General features: G+C 33.6%; 1 protein-coding gene across 2 annotated transcripts in view; it reads right to left on the bottom strand.

Annotated features, from left to right (window-relative positions):
* The window catches only part of LOC119070788 (schwannomin-interacting protein 1 homolog), an 89,269-nt gene that overhangs the window by 56,860 nt on the left and 16,945 nt on the right, over positions 1 to 15,464 (bottom strand). Inside the window, exon 1 of one of the 2 annotated variants that reach the window (XM_037175266.1) lies at positions 11,364 to 11,596. The exons of the other annotated variant lie outside the window; for it this stretch is intronic. The gene's annotated coding sequence lies outside the window, so the exon portion shown is untranslated. Of the gene's footprint in view, positions 1 to 11,363; positions 11,597 to 15,464 lie in introns of those variants that run through there. 2 annotated transcript variants of the gene reach the window in all.

Here is a 15,464-nt window from a genome sequence, read left to right as displayed (position 1 = left end):
AGCCTCACCTGCTGAACTCTGTCGGTTATTCAACTATGCAACCTAAATCCATATTTATTTACCCTCATCAAAATAAAAATATTTTTCATAAAAGCAAAATTCCATGTGATTCGTATCGACAAATCCCTCGGTAGCCGTTCTCACATTTCCTTAATTTAATGGTTCCATAAAAGAAAAATAAACAAACAAAAATGCCATCACCCTGTTCCCCAACCCCCCCAAAACACTGAGCAAGTCATCCTGACTACCTTTTATATACATGAATAAATTAAAAACTTTCTTTTTCACACTAAATTAATTCTGGGTGCTTTCTACAACAAGTAGAAAATATGTTTACACATTACACATTTAACATTAATTTAACAGAAAACTTTAAAACGAATAAAGATCATTCATGTGAGAAAATTCTTCATTCAATTTTCATGTTGATTTATCACTCAAGTGTAGCATACGAAAGCTTTATGTTGTATTATTATGATGTGTGTGTGTTTTATGTGTCTATATACATATGTACACACGGGCCATGGTACATGATATATTAACCCAGGGTAACATTTTTTTGCTTAATGTTAAGACGTCGAACAATACACACGTTACAGTTATATCTATATGTCGGTGTATACGTTGCGAAAAAGAAAAAAAAAGTAAAACTCTCGTCCCGGTATATTTATACCATGGAAAATATATGGAAAAATCGATATGCGAAAGATAAATAGGGAATGACTGTATGGATATTTCATTGCAGAGGTTAGTTATATTACCTGAATGGATACATAAAATAATTATAGCACACTTCACATTATGTACACATTTTATATTAAATAAATTGTGACAGCGAGGAGTGATAATTCTTTTTTTAGGATACTTTGTGTGTGTGTCGGTGGATGGGGCTGGGGTTATCTTAAATGCAGAATTAATGGCTGAAGAACGGATATACAGATTATATTTGTTCGCATTTTGTTGGAAGTTTGCTGCACATAAGACGGTAATCTTATGGTGTTAATATACTGCCCCCCATTGAAGTGTAAAGCGTTAACCGATAAACTAAATGAACCGTGAATGAAGCTCTAGATAGATGTAGCACATTTTTTTGAAGTTAGAAAATATGTTCGCTTTCTCCTCTTACATTAGTTGAGAAAGAGAGCACGTTTTCAGTCGATATAAACGGTATCACAATCAATAAATTCAACTTTAATTTAACTTCTTATTTAAAGCAAACACTGTGCAATGACACTGGCATTCCTGATGTACTATACATTTCAAATGTGTGTTCGTTCAGAGGTATACATTCAGTATGTGTGTCATGGTTGAACAACACGATATCGACAATTCCGTAGAAGGCGACCAGACATTTTAAATAATTTAAAAAAAGGCAGCGATTGGCAGTAAAATTGTTTTGTCGGTTTGTAAAATTCTTCGGTTTTAAATGTTAACTGAATTGATTGTATGTAATTGAAGCGAAATATTGTACTCTGAGCTCTGAAAACATAGCTTCTTCACTCGTTAGTTCAGGTGGGAATAAAGTCACAATTTTGTTGACGGGGAAGGTTGTGTTGTAGAATTTGCAGTGACTTTTTACTGAAACAAAATTAATCATATTTTCATGAAATTTGCTTCATTCTCCAACATTTTTTCAAATTTTTCCGATAGGAAAGTATAGGAAAATTTTCCTAGATTTTTACGAATTTTCCTTAATTTTCTTTTCGAGAAAATTTGGAAAAATATAGGAATTTTCGAGACAATTGACACTACGAATTGTGTGAGTGTATTGCCTTTAATTCTGTTACCTTTTTCGTTTAAAGTTCTCTCTAACGTTTGATACAAAATCTGTTACTTCATTTGTTTTAACAAACATTTTGTTATATAAGAATAATAATGTCGCAGCTCATCGATTATTCATTGACGTTGTAGTCGATAACAGATGCGAAGATGCGTCTAAAGTGTTGACGAAAGCGAAAGAAGATTCCTAATGAGACGCCTGGTTTATCACACATTAGTTTACACCAGTTTAACATGAAGAATGAATTTCTTAAATTTTCTTGTTGCGTTTTATCTGTTCCTATATATTAATAATAGATTTAAGTGCCTTCTTTGATTTTATTGCCATTTTAGCTGTGTCTATGTTTTTGAGTTCAACTGATTACGTTTGGATTGTATTTTACCAGATTTACCAGAAATACTCAGGTATTTTAAGGAATTTTTGGAATTGTTTGTAGTTTAATTGCCTAAAATAGGATCTGGTTCACACCCAAGAGAAATTAAGTTAAACTGAAGGTGTGGCAAATCACCCAATTCTAAATTTTTGTTCTTCATTAGATCTGATTTCTCTATATCAATGAAAGTTTAGAACAGGTATGGTCGATCGGCTAATTCTTCGTAAACACACTCACATTTTATGTCAAAATAATATGAAAATGAGTGCGTTTAAGTACGAAAATCAAATTTTTATGTCCTCAGGGCGGACAATAGACCATACCTGGTTTACACTTTCGTTGCTCTATACGATGTAAGAGCTGTTGAAATGAGCTCTACTATCGCTAAAGAGAATCAATCCAGAACCATGAATTTTCGTCTCAGTTAGTGTAATGGAATAACTGTAACCTTATAAGAGACTAACGTGCACACGAACGCTTGGCTTTCATAATTTTAATTTAATTAGCAAAGAGGTATACGACATCCAAGTTTAAAATTGCTACACCTTATTTACCGTATTTCAGTCACGGAAATGGAAGCATAAAAATTGTTTTTTGATCGTGCAGCTTATGTTCCTTCTTTACATAACGAAATGCAAAAGCACGAAAATTCTTCCACCAAACATTGATAAACTTAATCCCAACCATACACAAATATTCTTGTCGTAGAAGTGTTCGTTGGGAAAATGTAACAAAAAATGTACATCTTTTCCGAAAGAATGGAGTGCAATTTTACATGCTTCTTGAGTGTGTGTTGCTGTTACAAAAAAAAATATTTATCGACCGTGCAAAACGTATACTTGTGCTTAAACATTAGCAAAGGAAAATCTTTTTGAAACTTTCAGAGCAGCTAGATGTTTTACATTGCACTCTGAAGCTGAGCGAAAGAAAGAAAAAGTTTAATTTTTTTTTTGTATAGACACGATAGAACTATAACGCTACTTTACGAGAAGTGGAGTACAATAAGAATGCTTCAAACACTCAAAGAACATCCCCTCTTAAAATTTCTTTTTTTTAAGAAAAATAACTTTTTTCTTTCGTTAAGAGCCATTTCTTTCCGTGTTCGACATAACCATATAAATGGAAGAAAAAAAATTAAAATCGCTAAAAATTCGGGAACTAGGTCGTTTGGTTAAGTAAAATAATCTGTTTTTGAAGCGAAAAGCATACCAAATTGAATAAATTTTCGTGGAAATCGACGCAAAAGTTTTTTTTTTCTCTCGGCCTTCCGCCCCTTTTTACACTGACACAAACCAGCAGAAAGAAAATCTTACAGAATCTAAACGTAGGAATATGGGTCGGGCAGTATAGCCTACGTACACGACGAAAATAATAACAAAAAAAAAATGTTTTTTTCTTGAAATTATTCCGTTGGTTGTTCCGGAATGTTGTAAACGGTAAGAAGTAATGATTTATGACCATTCATACAGGATTGATATTACTAGAAATACCTACAGTTTTCATTCGTCATGGTCACTCTGTTCGCGTAGTTCTATTCTACATACGGATTTTTAGTATCTAAGCGTTGTGCGTGTCAGCTTCGCTCTCATATATTCAATTTGCTTTTGAGATTTTCCGCCTGCTACTAGCTTTCGATTAAAGTTTTAATTACAAAAGAAAAATCCGATACATTTCCAACAGTTGTGATCTTGTGTGCCTTGTAACGACCATCCGCGGGCCATTATGCCATCTGTTATTTACAACGATGATGGAAATAAGCAATGAACATTGGCAGGTGTTCCGTTTTATAAGCAAAGGTCTGTTCAAACTAATGAAGTACAAGATTTAGCAACAAATACTTTCTCGCAACAGATTTCGTAATTATGTACAATTGTCATAATAAAGCCTATTTTCTGTTAAGCGTCAGTCTTTAGGCTGGAGGTGTAGATCTCAGTTAGCAAAGAAGACAACAATTGTTCATCTCGCTCGATCAGCTATTGTAAACTCATCATTGTGAATAAAAACTCATCTTGAATGCAGAGAAATGCAACCCCGCACCTTGGCCTCCATGAGCCGTCATTGCGATGTCTATGTAGAACTATAAAGTCTGCAGAGAAACGATAATGGCAGCTTGCCCACCGGCTCTGTAAAGAAGAACCACACGCTTGTGACTGACAGCTCGGTTGTGTGGGAGGAAAACAGTTCAGTTTGCATCAATTTTCGAGTGAAATCTCTATCATACAGCCCACCAGTCATTCCATTGTAGACTCGGAGTGTGAGCTGCCATTATCATTTCTCTGTTTGAATGACAGGTATAGATCTAGACGGAGATTACAATAAAGGTCCATTGGACGTCAAGATTATCCCGCTTAGATTACCTTAATTTTAGACATTAGAGCCTATAGGCAATGAGAATGAAGTCGATCATTGTTCGGATATCCGGAAATTTACGCGTGTATACAGGGGATGTCAACGAATTTTAGACATGCATTTGCTTCAGCTACTTTTCGTATTGTCTAATACAAAGAAAAGTGTTTGTACTTGTCGGTACGAAGGCAAATGTTTTTGGTTTTTATGAGTAGACCAGCCGAGAAATAGCCGAAGCAATTTCATGTTTAATGTCCCCTCCCCTGTAATAGACGTTTGAAGCTACTGAGAGATAAAACAGTGTTAAGAACGCTCGGCCTGAATCCGTCACTCGTATAAAATGTTGAAAGTAATTCAGAATCCTCTGTGAAATTTCATTCACATCGAATATTTAACATACAACACGAACATGAACATTAATCCAAAGCTGGAGATGATCGTAAATTCTCATGGGATTCCAAAGAATTTTAACCTGAATTCTTGATTAACAGCCTCGAGTAAATTGAACGAAAACAATGGTACGTTATACATACACTCGTCAGTCCTCAATCACACCTCTAGGTCGACATGAATGTGTATTGTTTGGCGAACAAAAAAAAGTGGAATATAAAAATCATCGCCAAATAGAAATTCTTTGAATGCAAAGATTGAGAATGATTGCCAGCATTTATTATTCAAAAATCCATGTTTATTATAGTACCTCTATATCATCCATGTGTATGACGGCGTAACAATTTCGGTTGAATTGTAGCATAAGGCATGTGAGGATAAAACATATTCCGAAAATATATATTTATGTGAAAAACAGAAAAACTCATTGAAAATCTTCATTTGGTATGAAAGAAAAGTTAAATATTTGATTAAGCTTTTCTTTGTTCTACTGGAAATGATTTATTTATTTTAAATTTTCCATTTATTTGCACATTTATCAAATTGGTTTTGTCGTATACCAGATCCTATCTCTGTTAAATGACAAAGGGAAAAAGCTACGAGTTGAACGTTATGCAAGAGAAAAACAATGTCGATTGGCAATTACTCTAAAGTCAAATGGCAATTACATTAATTGAATTACACTGTCATTTTCCCTTCCTCTGATTTTATCCACTTTGCCGAAGGTTTGATCTATTTATCGAAGTTTTCCGTTTTCGTATAATTTACCGACGATGTCATCAATTGATAAATCTTTTTTATCTATCTAGAGCTGAATTGTCGCAACTTCGTCGCTCATTTCCGGTACAGTGTAGACAAAATGTTAATCCTAAGTTAGAAATCCTGCGTTGTTTGCCACATTTAAACCGAATAGTAATTGCTTTCCAGCGTATATACGATCTTCGAAACATGAATTTAAGTGAAGTACGAAATGAAAAATTACAGATTGCCCTTGATTCGACCACTGTCCCCACTGAAATCCTAACTTATGTAAAAAACAGTTTTTTTTTAGCGAATTCGATTCCAGAACTCTCCTCCAGTGGTAAATCAATGGTAAAAACTACTATTCCTTTTTGATTAAATGGTAAATTTAACCTACTGTTTGACTGTCTAGTTACCTGCTATTCATACAATTTCCTCCAGGTGTTCAAATACCACCACTTTCGCATATAAGCTGTTTGTTCTTGCTGTTATTCTCCGTTTCACTGGATTCTCTCATCAGTGGCGCCGAATAAAGAGACAACATACATGGGGAAGTTTGTGGGGACGATGCTCCCCATGAAATGAATGGTCAAATTTAATATTTCATTGTAGAGTAGAGACCACAACAGATTTCTGACATTGATTTTGGTTAGTTGTAATCCAGAAAAATAATTTTTCACTCCCTGGACAAAATCAAAGCTGCAGTCTATCATTTTGTGTGTAATTTGAAATGGCAAATGAGAAAAATCAGAGATATGAAGAATGGCACCAAGAAAAGCTTAGATACAAAAGACAGTATTTACGAGTGCTCAACAGTATTAAGAGCTTCAAAACGCATATTATTCTAAAGCGGTTCTTGAAGCTCGGTAGCTGCCAATTTCCGATGTTCAGAAAATCCTTGGAAATCGATGGAAATCCTTGAAATTCAACAAAGTAAAGAAAATCCTCTTAAAATTAAAGAAAATTCACTAAAACGACGAAAAATCTTTGGACATAAAAGAAGACTTGAAAAGAAAATCTTGAGATTTCCATCGATCTTAAAAATTCAGGGAAAAAATGTTCAGAAAATCATTGAAAATCTTGATAGGATTTTCTGTATAAAAATCCTTTCTTACAGTAAGATAAAAGTGAAATTCGACATGTTTTCTGACTTGGGAGGTGTTGTTGTTTGTAATTGTTTACACAAGAATTTCGTTGAACAAATGGGAATCTAGATTTTCATTTTCTAAATTTTTGTTATACACGCGCCGACACGCGCTTCCAACAAGAATGTAATACAATACAAAATCTATATTTCCATTTGCTAAACAAATTTTGTGTGGTCCTATTTACAAACCACAACCTCTCCCAAATCAGATGTTATCGACCAAGCGATATGCTCTGCCCAGAGTCTGCTTCCATTGCAACACAATGTTAGGCCTAACGAAGCAAATGATTTTGTGCAAAAGTGTAGAACATAAAACAACTGAAGTAGCAGACTCAATGTCCATACATTTAAATACCATGTTAGATCTTCCGTTTTGTCAAAAATAAGAGGTAAAGAGAACTTCTAAGGACATGTAAGGACATTAAAGGACTTATAAAGGATTATTTGCTTTTCAAAATCACTTCGTTTCTATGGTAGAATCATTTCGATACACACACGTAAAGTTGTTGCAAAGAGAACTTGAATTTAGATTATAAAAAGTAGGACACGATGAAAATGAGCTACAATTTAAAAGAAATTAAGTTCTCCATTCCAGACATTAATTTAACGTTCATTTAAATACATCTCAGAAGGCTCTGAAGCAATGTGCTCCCAATTACAATTTAACGAAAATTTCGTTATTCATACCGAGAGAGCAATGAAATGGCCATTATCGTAATAATATTCATTTCCGAACAATCATAACCTTATGGTTTTCTTATATTACATTTTCCTCGTTCCTTTAAATTTTAAGCTCAATAACATCCCATCCAAAACACAATAAAAATTTCCATACAATTTTTTTTCGTATATTATCAAATATCTTCTCATATTGTGTGTACGAGATGCCGGGTTTTCGTTTATATTTATTTATTATTTTTCTACATTTTCCGTCTCAACGCATATAAAATACAGAAAATGTAAAAAAAAATATAAAACCCACAAACAACCATGTACTGTAATGACATTGCTATGTCACGTACACTATTTTATTTAGTGACCTATATTATGTCATACTGGGCTTAGACGAGAGTATTTTTCGTTTTTTTTCTTTCTTCGTTTTCATCTGCCTTCATCTGTTTGGCTGTTTGGTGCCAAAGTTAAGCCTATATACAGTTGACAAAAGGAGCCATATGTACGTGAACCATACGATGAGCCTCCTCATCTAATGTGTTAGATGTGAAAAGAGAAATCACATTAACCGTTGTGTTTGGTGGCGGAGCAGGAATTACGATTATGTAATAATACGGAAAGAATTTGGCTGTTGACTTGATCATCATGGGAAATGGAAATATAAAAATGATAAACGTTTCGAATTATGGGCGAGTATTTTCGGTTAAGTTGCCGTAATTGTTGCGCTTTTTTCGTTCGTGATTATTACTTTTCAAGCTGTTTATTTGCGGTAAGTGTGAAAATTCCTACAGTAAATGGTGGACAATTGTCGGCTGCTATTATTCCGAAAATTTATTGTCGAAATTGAGCCATAATTTCACATTAGAGACGGGTCAGTGAGAGAGAGAGATAAAAATACGAACCGACTTAATAAGTGACTCATTTATCAAAATCTTTTTTTTCTTTCGTGTTATTAAAATAGAATTTATGCATGTCATTTGAGTTAAAAGTCGTAGTCTCCATTAGACACAGTATTATTTTCACACCACTAAATATTGTATTATATTCCGTTTCACCCCATGTTCGTGACATGTATACGAGGTTTTTTTTCGCTCGTACCACCGATACATATTCAAAACACTTGATACCTTTGTTCCAAACTTTGTTTTTCTGTTCTTTGTATATATAAAACTTGACACAAAAATCAATTTGTTGAAACAACACATGGTTTTTGAACATACAGTCCCTATACAATATATGTATGGATGGCGCTATTCCCATACCATTCGCAAGCTTTTACACAGGAAATTATTTGCTCTACATTGTTTTAGAATGTGTTGCTTTTTGTGCCATATCTGAATATATTTTGTATGGCTTTAATGGGAAAAACGTGTGAAAATCACAGCACACACAAAATGCAGAGCGCTAAAAAAAATTTCAATTTTTCCCTTTTGGCTGAATTGAGCAATTCAAACGTTTTTCAGTGAAACAAAAAACGAAACGGCAAACACAATGCATTTTCTTATCCCGGTTTCCTTATTGAAAGAGATTATGTGATAAAATTTGTTCTGCTGTGGAAAGAAACCGCAAAGGGAAGCGGTTCGAATCGTTTTTTTTTTAGATTATATCCTTCTCAGTTGGGCGGGTTTTTTGTTTGCGTCTACCCGGTGTAATATGTTAATTATCTCAGAAATTAGATTATTGGCAATATTATGAATTATTTAAAAATTTCGAATGAGCCAACAGTGTTCCATTTACGGCCATTTCATCTGTTAACAACATCGTCGACAATAGTAAATAATAAGCCTTTGTTATCTGTCTTATATGGAAAAATGTGTGTCAGAACAAATGAAGTAAAATATTTTGTTAATGCAATAAATCATTTGAGTAGCAGTTAATTCTGTATTTTGAGTGCAATAGGATTTTCAAGCACGTGATTTTTACTCAAGGATTTTCTTTGATTTTGGATATCAAGATTTGACTAAATTTTCTTAAAATCTTTCCACATTTTCCCGAATTTTACTGCATTTTTCCAATTTTTCATAAATTTTTTAAGAAGAAAATCTAGGAAATGTTGAAAGATCAAAGAAAACATTGGAAAATACAAGAAAATGTGGAAAAATGTTTTTCCAAAATAAGTCCAGGTTATCAAAGATTTTCTTAAAATTTGAAGGATTTTTTTAAATTTTCATCGAGTTTAATGAATTTCTTTTGAGTGCATTGATTACTCTGGAATGATTATTAATGACCTAATGCCTCATCATTTTAAGCCTGACCTACAATGGTTTATTAATAAACCGTTGTAGGTCAGGCTGTAACAATGTTGTTACAACCATAGACAAGTTCAAAGAAGTTGGTAATGAAAAAATCTTCTTTCATCAAAAAATAGTCGTCTGTTATCGATAAAAACACCAAAAATTAAAAATTAACTTCTTCTACTGTTGTCTAATATATAAAGGACTACATTGAAACTAATGAAATAGTACATTTTCGATAAAAATCAAACGTTAGGAAGTGGCAAAAGAAGTACCAGATTTCATTATTGAACTTGGGGATGTAATTCAAAAGCTAAATAAGCTAAATGGAATTGTCAAATTTTTGGTATCATCTGGAAATTGAAAGTAAAATTGATTCGAAAAATTTCAACGGCATTGTGGATTTTATAATCCTAATAAGCCTAATCCTAATCTGTCTGCATGTAGTGATGATGAATAAGCAGACAAGTTCAAAGTCTCAAAAGAAGAATAAGAAAAAAAAAATGGCAAAAGCAACTCTCGACTGTTTTGTAACATCCATGGCTTGAAATTTAATGAATTTCACCAAAAAATATTTTCTTTCGTTACATTTTCAGTCAATTTGGTTAAATTTGTGGGGATTTTCAGCAAATTCAGTAAATAAAATTCCCAATAACATACCCTGTCAACACCAGAAGAGATTTATGAAATTAGAAAGAATTAGAAACAAATCCTTCGATTCTTGCAACAGAAAAAACATGCTCCAGCCGAGCAAGTAAAAATTTTACAAGATGTTCAATTAAGACTTTTTAAAAAGCCCATGGTCCCCAACAGGCTAGTGGATCTTGGGCAAATACTATATGAAAATGTGGAACCATCTCTTCATGAATCTAAACTGCTCCAATCCGCTCGAAGTTTAAATTTCCTTTATTTTCAACATAATAATGTTTCAGAGGGTGAATCTACCAATAATGTAGTGGAGTGTTTGAGAAACTGGTATATAAAATGGAAACTACTTTCAGAAATACTAAAAAAGGAAACTACAAAATGCAATTATTTCCCTCCCCTACTTCATGCACCAAAAATACACTGACATGTAACGCAACGGATAACTTTCTCTAGTGTCAATTAACCATCACGTAATTTCTGATTACGTGCCAGTTCAACTGCTCAATGCAATTCAAAAATTGATGTTTCATACATGTCAATCATATCCATCAAGTAGATGGCATCTACCGTGTGCTAACCAAAATTTCCCAATTATTCAAGTGCTCCCAAACATTTCAGTGGTGCACCTTAAAACATGGCATCGAAACTATTTCAGTCTATGAACATTAATCTTCACAATTTTCGGTATATTATACTGTGCACCAACAGACTATCGTGTCTGATCATTTAGGTATACCGGAATAATTTATGGCTTTCCAAAAATATTCTTAAAATTACGGAAGCAGTCAATTTTATTGATTTTATTTACTCAGCCAACGAAGAACAAAAAATGCCGAATAACATTACAAGACTCTATAAATACCAACCGCAATCACATACAGGAAAAGAGCTTTCGTTGCAGATATACATTTTTTGTCCCTTTATCGTTTATCGTTCACAGAGTCTATCGGAAAAGGGAATGAAACTGCATTGAACTTGAAAATCCGAACGACGAGTAAAATTAAAGGTACAAAAAAAATGCAATTCACTCACCCGAATTCATATTGGATGGAATTTCGCTATACAAATTTTATCACAACGGAATCAAGTTCATGTAAATCGTTTAATGTTCAATTCGAATGAAATTTTCCGAAACCAAAATCCAATTGAAAAGTCCATTCATTCACACTGGAAAATCACTGATTAATAGTCACACAAAATTCAACAAATTCCTGAAGTCTGTAAAATATTTCCGTTCGTGGGTTACGCGCAAACTGACATGACATGTTTGAGAGCTATTTTCTGACTGAAACGTTGGTACGACTATATTTTCTTATATTTAATTGACCTGCTCCTTGGCTACGGGCGGAACAAGGACGAACGTATTTTCGATTGTTGTCATTTTGTTTTTCTAATGGTTCGAACCAACAGGAAAAAAAATTGCTTGCGACTATGATGAAACTGAGAAGAAGTGTGCCTGAGTTTGGAAAATGGAAAAGAGAGAGAATCAGATTTTCACACTATTTACGTCATACCGAACCACCGAACACTATGCTTTCATTTTAAATAATACATGAAGTTAAATAATCCACTCACACCCATACAGACACTCGCACACACACACTACTAAATTCTTCACCCTGAACACGTGATTCGACTCTTTTCTCCTCGTAGTCGTAACAATAATTACCAAGGGAAATGGAAGCCGCAGATATTATTTCCATGTTTTCATGTAATTCAAAGCATTTCGAAGCATGCGCCTCGCATTTTACTATTTTATCTACTATGCCATTCTCCTTGCTGACATTCTCCAGCAAGTGACAGTGTATGTATGCAAGCTCCTGAAGCTTTTATCCAAAGTTTGAAAATTGTCTCGGATTATCCGGATTGGATGTAACATTTGCTTCATTCATCTTATTTGAAAACACAGTTCAACCGTCTAATGAGAGATTACTACGTACACACCGTACAAACTGCGGTGCTTTTCTTTGTTATAATATTATACTACCGACATGATGTGATGGTGTTTATACGCCTAATTAATCATCATTGCCATACTTTTTTTTCGCTTTGTAGATACGTATTCTGTTTTGGAAAAACGGCACCAAGTAAACCGGAAAATTAAGTTGAAAAGGAAATCCTTTTTTTCTCCCGAAGATGTAATGTTATTTTCTCGTTTTCTTTTCTGTTCTGCGTCTGCATTACACTCACTTTTTTCTGTTGTTGTTGTTGATATTCGGGGTGTTCGACGATGTTTTATTATATTTAATGGGATTGCTCAATTAGGGGGACTGGGGATGTATTTCGGAATATAATGCCAGTAGACGACTGATTGCTATTTAAAATGTCAATTTGGCGTAATTTATGTTAATTGCCGTATAAATAATTGATTTCATGAGAAAAGCAATTACTATAAAAACAGTGGCGATACGGTTGCTTGATTGTGTATAAGTTCTGAGTACTTTTCAGGGCAGAACGGTTATTTTCTTATGTTTCACAGAACCCTTTGCAACTTGCCGGAAATTGTAAATTTTCTTTATGACTACCGTTCGTCTTTACAAGGGCATGCATGGACTGGCCGTGCGAATATTAATGCATCGCTGGTTATCAGAACCATTTTTGAAAAATTCCTCAATTAAAATTTTTAATTTTTTAAGAATTTTATGGAATTTTGAAGACATTTTAACATTTTTTAACATTTTGATCTTTACTTATATTTTGGTGTTGTATAAGGCTTATTATTGGGAATCTTGATTATGAAAATTTGTAAAAAAATTCCGAATAATTCTGACAAAATTCCGAAAAAATTCTAATCGTTTTTCAGAATTATTGTGAATTTCTCACAATTAAAATTCCAATTAATATTAAGTCCTGTTTACAAGCAAAACGTCCTTCTACCAGGCAGTGCAGGTCTGGATACGCGTAACCAAGCATAGTCTACGCTCACGATAAAAACCAAAAATAATAAAACAGAGAAACATTATCGGAAAAACTGTTGCAATTTTTAGTAGCTTGTCTCGTCTCCCGTCTCGTCGAATAATTTTATCGGTTTTGTCACAAGCTTATCGAGTTATCGATTTAAAGACATTATGTGTTCGTTTCAAGTGCTTCCTTTTGACAGAATTTGCAATATTAATGACCACCCACACATTGATATACAAAATAAATTACGGATTTGAGATTTATGTGACACATGCCGGGTTTATTTTTGGTGAAGCAGTTTGTTCTCATTCTCTAAATTCTAATATATTTCCAGAATTATTGGCAAGTTGGATCTTAGTGTACCAATGGTATTCCAAGGGCTAGACAACAGCTCGAAACAAGTGAGGTTCGAAAAAAATCAGGTTCAGGCGACGGTTCAGTTCAGATCAGACTCGTTTTCTAAAATTACCTGACCTATACTGTCAGCTGAATTTTGACTGGATATTCCGAGATTAACATAGTAGGAGTAAAAAATTGTTGCATGACCATAGCACTGCTCCTTTTCAGTTTACATGTCTTGAGTAAATTCCTCAAATAACTATTGTAAATAAAATTTAATAAAATTTAATAAAATTCATCTATTATCGACGACAGCGATGACAACAATAAATGAAGAATCGTGTCTAATTTGGCCTTACATAGCAAAATAGATCATAAAATTAATGAAGTAAAAGATTTTTGAGTCATCCATAAAAAAACTTAGATCAAACGAAGTAGCAGATTCGACACTGCCGGTTGACGTCTGTGAATAATGAACATTTAATTCTGCACTAAGCTCCTTATTGATGGATACTCAATAAATAATTAAAGCTCCCTTATACTAATCCCACTAATCGTTTCTACTGAAATGAAAAATTAGTTCGATGAAGTTATCGCATAATACGGTCGAGGTCGAATTAAATGAATATGAAAAAAACCCATCGACAACAACAATATTTTCATCCAGTTTTATAATCGGCACACTCAAACCGAACCGGTCTTGTGTCGCCTCCCAGACCCCACTTCGAATGTTCATTGAAAAAGCTTTTTCGCTATACAATTTCACTACTCAACCATGTAATTTTTCGTTGAAAATTTCATTTTCCCATTTTCAGTTTTTTGAAGTTAATCTGAGTTGATGACTCCTAATGATTCAATTGTCGCCTTGTCATTGTACATCTATATATATATTTGATCTATAATATAGTTCTGTGCCAATAAAATTAATGCTGTCGAAAATTCCTTGTTTCGCCCAATCAAGTTACATTTTTTTTGTTTGTTTATATACATAAGGAGGTATATTTTCTGTTATCACAATGGAAACTTTCTGAAGAGAAAACCGAGTACGAAGAACAAGAAAAAAATGTAGACCGAAAAGAAAGAAAATCAATTTTATATTCCTTGCATACAACACACCTTACACATGGCTAACTGATTCTATTATATAGTAATTCACGGTTCAGTGGCTCTTGTTATATTGGAGTTCATGGCAGTTTGTGTAAGGAGGAGGAGGAAAAAAACCAACTTTTTTTTATTACAATGTCGAAGGAAAAAAAACGCAATGGCTTCTCCTCTATTTAATGTAAATGGTAATTTTTATGAGGAAAGTTTTCGTGATTTTTTTCATCGTTTCCATTTTTAAACCGAATGCGAAAAGTTTGGATAGAAGCAATTTATCAACATGGTCAACATATAAGTTAAATGCAGAAAGTGGACGTGTCACAGTAGTGAATTATAAGAAAAATGATTTTTTTTATTTAGCTCCATTTAAACGTCACAAAATGCTTCAATATTAGCTACGATAGTGATAGAACTAAGTGGCCAGTGTTGATGGATTACTTTGTCGATCGATGGCAAAGGCCTACACGTACTAGTATCTAGTGTCATCGGGAATACGATATTTCTATAGTTTAAATAAGCTAAAATCGGTAAAAACCGGTAGAAACTGACACTAGATGCTAGTGTGTGTTGGCCCTAAGAAACTTGAACGGAAATTGAATATGAAGGATTTTTGAGTCATATGAGCGCGTAGACTACATCACGGCGAAAGCATATTTAATTTTAAGGTTCATCAAAAGAAATTGCTGGGAAATAAACGACGTTTGGAAACGAAATTTCATTTTTCCTATAATTCGCTAATGTGACACGTTTATACATTTAACATTTAACTATTCATATTATAATCAAACAATA

Source organism: Bradysia coprophila, assembly GCF_014529535.1.
Source record: "Bradysia coprophila strain Holo2 chromosome IV unlocalized genomic scaffold, BU_Bcop_v1 contig_106, whole genome shotgun sequence".
NCBI lineage: Eukaryota > Metazoa > Arthropoda > Insecta > Diptera > Sciaridae > Bradysia > Bradysia coprophila.
Note: the sequence above shows the minus strand (reverse complement) of the source record. Positions and strands in the feature narration are given on the sequence as shown.